Raw genomic sequence first — 6,000 nt, forward strand, 5'->3', positions numbered from 1 at the left:
CACGAGGATTCCCGCGCCCCGGGGCGATAGCTGCCGCAGCCACCAGGGCCTCCCACGGGCTCTACGCCCGGCACCCAGGGCTGGGTCCCCACCCGGTCCCCTGGGCCCCGTGCGTCACGCGCCCCCTGGGCCCAGCGCCTCCGCTGCGCTCGCGCCGCGCGCCCCAGCCTCGCGCATCCGCACCCGCACCCAGCTCCCTCGGGCCGCCGGGCCCTCCCGGGACTCACCTGCGCTGGGGCTGTAGCGGCGGCCACCCCGAGCCCGGGGGTGGCAGCGGCGGCGGCGCAGGGGGAGGAGGGCAGCGCGGGGCTCCTGGCACAGCGGCCGCCGGGCGCCTGGTGCTGCCGAGCCGCGGACCCGCCCAGAGATATAAATAACATTATCTGAGGAGGGACATTCCTGCCGGGGGACATCGCTGCTGCCGGGACCAGATAGTCCCGCGGCGGGGGCGGGGAGGCGGGGCCGCAGCCTCCCGCAGAGCCAGGCCCAGCCCCCGCCTTCCCCACCCACTCCCGCACCTGCCAATCAGCCTCCAAGCCCGGGGCCACCTGCCCGGCCTCCGCCCGGCTCGCCGGGCCGGCCTCCGCCCCCCTCCGGACTGCATGAGCCCGACCCGCCAGAGGCCAGAGTCGGCCGCAGCGCCCCCATCGCTGCTCACCGCCCCTCACCGCGCGCTACCCCGAGCCCCCTGCAGCGGCGAAAGGATTTGGCTCGGCAGCTCCGGCCTAATTCGTGCGCCCGGAGCGGCGAGTCTGGCCACGAAAATGAGCCCTCCAGTCTTTCCCGCCCTGCGTTCCCACTGTATACAGTCAGGTTTTTAAAATATATTAAAAGACACGCTTAGGCCGTAGGGTAGGCAAAGCGGGCGCCCCGGCAGTGCGCCCCCGCTGCGGCGGATTTGGGAGGGACAGATTGTTCCCGGGGGCTGGTGTGTTAGAAAGCGTCCTCCGGGCGGGCTTCTCCTGGATGGTAGTAAGAACAGACGCTGGGAGGGCTCGGGTGGGCTCTGGGCCCGAAACCCGCGCCCCCAGCCTGAGGGCTCGGTGTCTCCGTTTCTGTTTGCAATCCTGGTGTGGTCCAGGCGGACAGGGCAATGCTGGCGGGGCGCAGCCCGCAGTCCCATGGCTCGCACGTTAACAGGGACTGTAATCAACAGGCAAGCTGCCACACCAGCCCACCGACACCTCCTGGCCAGACGCGGTTTCCAGGCGAGCGGAGGCTTCCTTCCGCACGCTGGGTGGGGTGGGATGCTGTAGGCCAGAGAAAACACTAGAAGCGATGGTGCCAGAGAGGAAAGACAAAGCATCTCCGAGTCACCTCGGGAGAGAGACACAGAAGTGGCAGCTTGCAAGGCTATCCACTTTGTCGACTTTCTTACTATACAAGGTCATTGTTCAGTAAGGCTTGGTGGTACACCTTGCTGCAGCTTTCATCTCTTCTCTCCATCAGCCGTGCTGAGACAGTTTCTCACCAGACATCAGCCCAGGTAATCTCAGCTATTTTGGAGATGACAGTGGAGATTTAAAGCGCAAAGATGATAAAAGAGTTTTAACTTTGATGATGCCTAGTGTTCTTAACAACGAAAGTCTTACTCCTCGTTATTTGCTTGGGAGTATAATTATGCTGTTTTCCAGGATTCACCAGGAAAAGGGTGTTTAAGTGCCAGATGTGTGTGCTTAGTTTATATATTGAACATATGCAAAGATACTTCACTTCCTGCTGCAGTCACACTTCTTGAGAGTGGGCATTTAGACATTGAGATGTGCCAGGTGGCGCAAACTCCATAGATGTTACAAAGCCACAGAACTCTCCACACTACCACCTTGTTGTCTGGGCCCTTATTAAGCTCAATTTCCCAAGACACACTAGTAATAGAGGGAAGATAATAGAAGAATATTTGTGGTCACCCATTAGATTAGCAGTGATCCACCCTTCCCCCTTTCTGATAACATTTAAGAATCCATTTGTTTTTTTACTGAGTTAGAAACAACAAGGGCTTTTTCATTTAAAAATTAAGAACCAAATTCTGGCAAGGAAAACTCAAGAAAAACAGGCCAACTTCAAAGGCTGAGACTATCATATATCTCAAGTAGAAATCTTTGTTCTATTTTTGAAATAAAAAAACGGAGAGAAATTATGTATTTGTGTTTTTAAAAAGCCTTGTGTAGATAAACTTATTAAATAAATTCATGATTCCCTAGAATTGCAGCTCTGCAGCTACATAATTATATACTACATAAAACAGACAATTCCTTAGCTTTAGGTTTGTGGCTCTGAACTGAAAAGTTGTACACATATATTTCTTTGTAGCCTTAAAATTTATAATTTTCAACCATGAGAAAAAAATAATATGGTAAAAGCACCAAATCAGTGGACAGATTACCCCAGGATTTTACAAACCTGTTCAGCTGCTTTAGTTATTTCCACTTTAGCTGAAATCTAAATAATTCAATACAACCTCATTTGCTACAGAGCCTGTAATCCTGACAGCATCCCCACATGCTTGACAGCTAATAGAGTTACAGTGAAATGATATATTAGGACTGAGGGAGAGAGGAAGTTTAGAAGTACAGAGGAAAAGGGTATTGTCAAATAAGGAGGGAGGAAAATGGCAGATCCCAGGGAGTGGGAATGAGAAACTGGGGAGAGTGAAATAGGTAAGAAGGAAAAGCTCATATAAGGGTTCATATTTGAAGTCATTGCTGTGGGCAGCAGGGATTAATTCTGCAGGGACCTCCTGAGAAGAGTTCATAAAGCCTCCCTGAATTGTCTATCAGAAAGGTGGGAGATTGGTCCTCATCCTGGTTGGTCAAGGGACTGCCCCCCTAACCCCCTATTCCATGTTGACAGCCCACACTTCCAAGCTACCAAGCAAGCTCCTAACTGAAAATCTGCAGTTCTAGGGCCACAGAGATGGTGTGCATTTGAAACTAGATGCTGTCAGCCAGGAACTGAGGCTTCTACTTAACCAGGAAGTGAGAGGAAGCCCTCACAGAACTGTCAACCCAGCTCCAGCTAAAATCAATAGGTGAGAAGGGGATATAAGTCAGGACATTAGAGGAATCTGACACAAGAAGGAACTTTCATTTTCTATTTCTATATTCTCTGAATTCTTCACATTGAGCTTGTATTATTTGATAATTAATTAGAGATAATAAAGAAAATGATAAGTAGAGATTGGGTCAAGATGGTGGGTTGAGCCCATGCGTTTACCTTCTCTTCCATCCTAAATCTCATAAAAAGATATGTCTTAAAGAGAATAGAGATCTAACAGCACAGGAAAATAAGAAAAAAGTGTGATCAATTTTCCAGGAATTTTTAGGAAATCCTGAAATATAGGAGAGGCAGGACCTGATCTAGAGAAAAACAAAGTTAGAGGAAATCAAAACAGGTTCAGGAGAAGGAATAGTTTAGGGAAATTCCAAGCAAGAGTCAAAGGATACAAGAGGAGGTGGGGGGGGGGGTACCTAGGATAGAATAATTCATTGAGGAGTCCCCTCCCCTGCTGGCCTTAAGTACCAAATGTTTGCCTGTGGGATAAAGTTAGTGGGGATCCTGGAACCAGAGGGGCAGAGCCCAAGTATATACTGACCGCTAGAAGTAATAGGGAACTTTCACTCTCTCTGGATAGCATGCTGTGCCCTTCCTTCACAGTTCCTGAAAACCGGCTATGATTAACAGAACAGACAGGCAAACCGATCCTCAAATAAAAGATGATCGGACTATCAAAATCACCGAAGATTTTGTCAGCGGAGGGGAACCAATACCATGAAAGAAAAGCACAAAACACAACTAACAAAGAAGTAATATCAGAGGAAACTAAGTTAATAAGGAAACAGAAGATAAAATTTAAATGAATTTAAATTTTATTCAGCAAGATTTGAAAGGATATTGTATTCATGAAAAATAATCAGTGAGAAAACGTAGAGATTTAAAAAGTGGTTTCTGAAGTTTAAAATTCATTAGCTGATCAGCAGAACTGATCAAGTTAAGAGCAGATTAGTGGAAACAGAAATTCTCCCCAAACAGAGGGCAAAAAACAAGGAGATGGAAAGTTTGTGAGAATGGTTGAAAGTCATGGAAGCGAGATCCCCAAGTTCCAATATCTGTTCCAATAGAAGTTACAAAAGGAGAGAAAAGAGAGAGCAGATGAGATGATAATAAGGAGAAAGTGGAATAAAATTTCTCAGAGTTGAAGAAAAATATGAATTTTCAGATTCAATAAAAGCAGTTTAAAGCAGGATAAAGATTTTTAAATACAGTTTACAGTTGTATGTACAGTTTAAAGTTTATAATTTGATTCTAAGACCCAAGAACTTGAAAAAATTAAATCATAAACCAAAAATATAGACTAGACTAGCTTCCTGTGCCTTGAATTAAATTAATCTTAAAAACTATTTTTACTGAATCACAGAACCAGTTATTTGTTTGAAATTTTAAGACTACTGTGACTTAGAAATGAACATGTATCAGAAAGCTACTTAAAAACAGAAATACAGGGCTTCCCTGGTGGCGCAGTGGTTGAGAATCTGCCTGCCAATGCAGGGGACACGGGTTCGAGCCCTGGTCTGGGAAGATCCCACATGCCACGGAGCAACTAGGCCCATGAGCCACAGCTACTGAGCCTGCGCATCTGGAGCCTGTGCTCCGCAACAAGAGAGGCCACAACAGTGAAAGGCCTGCACACCGCGATGAAGAGTGGCCCCCGCTCGCCACAACTAGAGAAAGCCCTCACACAGAAACGAAGACCCAACACAGCCAAAAATAAATAAATAAATAAATAAATTTATTTAAAAAAAAAAAAAACAGAAATACGAAGCCAAATAAACCCAACCCTACCCAATGTTCCCCTCATTCAAATCTCTGCTAACAATGGAAAAATCAAGAACTCATGGTTATGAACAGAAAACTTCGAAATAGTGCCTAGAGCTCAAAAAACATTAGTTCCCTTCATCTTTACCTTGTCACCAAGAGATGTATTTCATAAAACTAAACTGAAATTTCTGTTCCATTTCTGGGAGCATCTAGGGGAACCACCGTCTCCACAACTTCCAAAGACAAAGCAGCAGGAGGACCCATTTGAAAAGCCCACCATTTACAATATAGAGGCACTGAGGGCAAAGGACTAAACTTCACCTTCAGATGCCTCAAACAGAATGGTCCTTGCAAGGAATCTGAAAACTGGCAGTGAGTGTGTAAATACCAAACTGACCTCCCTCTAAAGGAGCAAGTGACACCAATTTCAAATTTCCCTCCACCGATAATGGAAAGGAGCAGACGAGCAAGGCTTACATCCTGTCATCCACCAGTGCATGGAAGCACTAACCAGGCTTTGGAATAAATGGGCATCTTTCCTTCTATAGCTGTGCCTGAGCTTTCCTTCCTTTCCAGGATTAGATTTTCCATTACCTAAGAGATGTGAGCTTGTGCAGATGTAATAGCAGGCTTATACTGGGGTGTGATGATAAACTGGTGTCTGAAGGCGCTTAGGTTCTGCTGCAGTTGCCTTGTTCAGGCTGTATTAGTTTGCATGGGCTTCCATGACAAATACCACAGACTGGGTGGCTTAAACAACAAAATTAGTTTTCTCACAATTCTGGAGGATAGAAGTCCGAGATCAAGTTACCGGCAGGGTTGTTTCTTCTGAGGCCCCTCTCTTTGGCTTGTAGGTGGCCATCTTTTCCCTCTGTCTTCACGTGGTCTTTCCTTTGCGTGTCTGTGTCCTAATCTCCTCTTGTGAGGACACTAGTCATATTGGATTAGGGCCAGCCACATGACCTCATTTTACCTTAATTACCTCTTTAAAGGCTCTATCTCCAAATCTGGTCACTTTCTGAGGTACTTGGGGCTAGCATTTTAACATATGAATTTGGAGGGCAGGCCACAATTCAGTCCATAACCCAGGCCTCATCTTTTCTCACATGAATTGCTTCTTATAAACCTCCTAACTGCTGTCCCATTCTCCAGTTTCACTCTCCTTCAATTCTTCCCTCACATAGT

General features: G+C 46.9%; 1 protein-coding gene and 1 long non-coding RNA gene across 5 annotated transcripts in view; one reads left to right on the top strand and one right to left on the bottom strand.

The window, feature by feature from the left end:
- The window catches only part of SPTB (spectrin beta, erythrocytic), a 125,230-nt gene extending 124,810 nt beyond the window's left edge, over positions 1-420 (bottom strand). For all 4 annotated transcript variants that reach the window (XM_036841175.1, XM_036841176.1, XM_036841174.1 and 1 more), the window contains exon 1: positions 228-420. The gene's annotated coding sequence lies outside the window, so the exon portion shown is untranslated. The remainder of the gene's footprint in view (positions 1-227) is intronic.
- Positions 421-552: 132 nt separating this feature from the next.
- On the top strand, positions 553-5,358 carry LOC118890452. Its single transcript, XR_005018745.1, has 2 exons — positions 553-1,486; positions 5,029-5,358. It is a non-coding gene; the product is annotated as an uncharacterized LOC118890452 (long non-coding RNA).
- The last annotated feature ends 642 nt before the right edge of the window (positions 5,359-6,000 follow it).

This window comes from Balaenoptera musculus, chromosome 2 (assembly GCF_009873245.2).
Source record: "Balaenoptera musculus isolate JJ_BM4_2016_0621 chromosome 2, mBalMus1.pri.v3, whole genome shotgun sequence".
In the NCBI taxonomy this organism is placed as follows: Eukaryota; Metazoa; Chordata; class Mammalia; order Artiodactyla; family Balaenopteridae; genus Balaenoptera; species Balaenoptera musculus.